This window comes from Cololabis saira, chromosome 19 (assembly GCF_033807715.1).
Source record: "Cololabis saira isolate AMF1-May2022 chromosome 19, fColSai1.1, whole genome shotgun sequence".
In the NCBI taxonomy this organism is placed as follows: domain Eukaryota; kingdom Metazoa; phylum Chordata; class Actinopteri; order Beloniformes; family Belonidae; genus Cololabis; species Cololabis saira.
In genome coordinates this window covers 38,521,695-38,522,195 of record NC_084605.1, presented here as the reverse complement: position 1 = coordinate 38,522,195, position 501 = coordinate 38,521,695, and positions in this window count along the sequence as shown.

Sequence of the window (501 nt, the reverse complement as noted above, 5' to 3'; positions counted from 1 at the left end):
AAAAATGTTTGTTTTTGCATGTTTTGTCACATTTACACAGACTCAAACACACAGAGTTTCTATGAGTTCATGTTTGTTCTAGTTCTGCCTGGTTAAAAAAGAAAAGTACAAAGGCTTGAAATTTTGTGCTACTTGTGCTTAATTTATTTTTTTATTCTGTTATTATTTTATTTTATTTTATTATTTATTAAAGTACTTGAATTTACTTTAAGATTATTTTAATTTAAGCTATTTTTTATTTTTTATTAATTCTAATTTATTTTATTGATTTAATTTGCCTGAAGATGATTATTTTGTACTTTTGTCTGTTTGAATGGTTTTGTTAAAAAAATAAATCAGACGTTACTCAACAGTTACTCAGTACTTTTTGTCCATGTTGCAGCATCCTTTGCCGGACACCGGGACCTGCAGGTGGTCGTGGGTGGCTTGTAGCTTGCATTACGGAGCACAAGTCTTTCCCCGACCCTACACCCCAACCTGGGACTTGCTGATTGGGCCGGA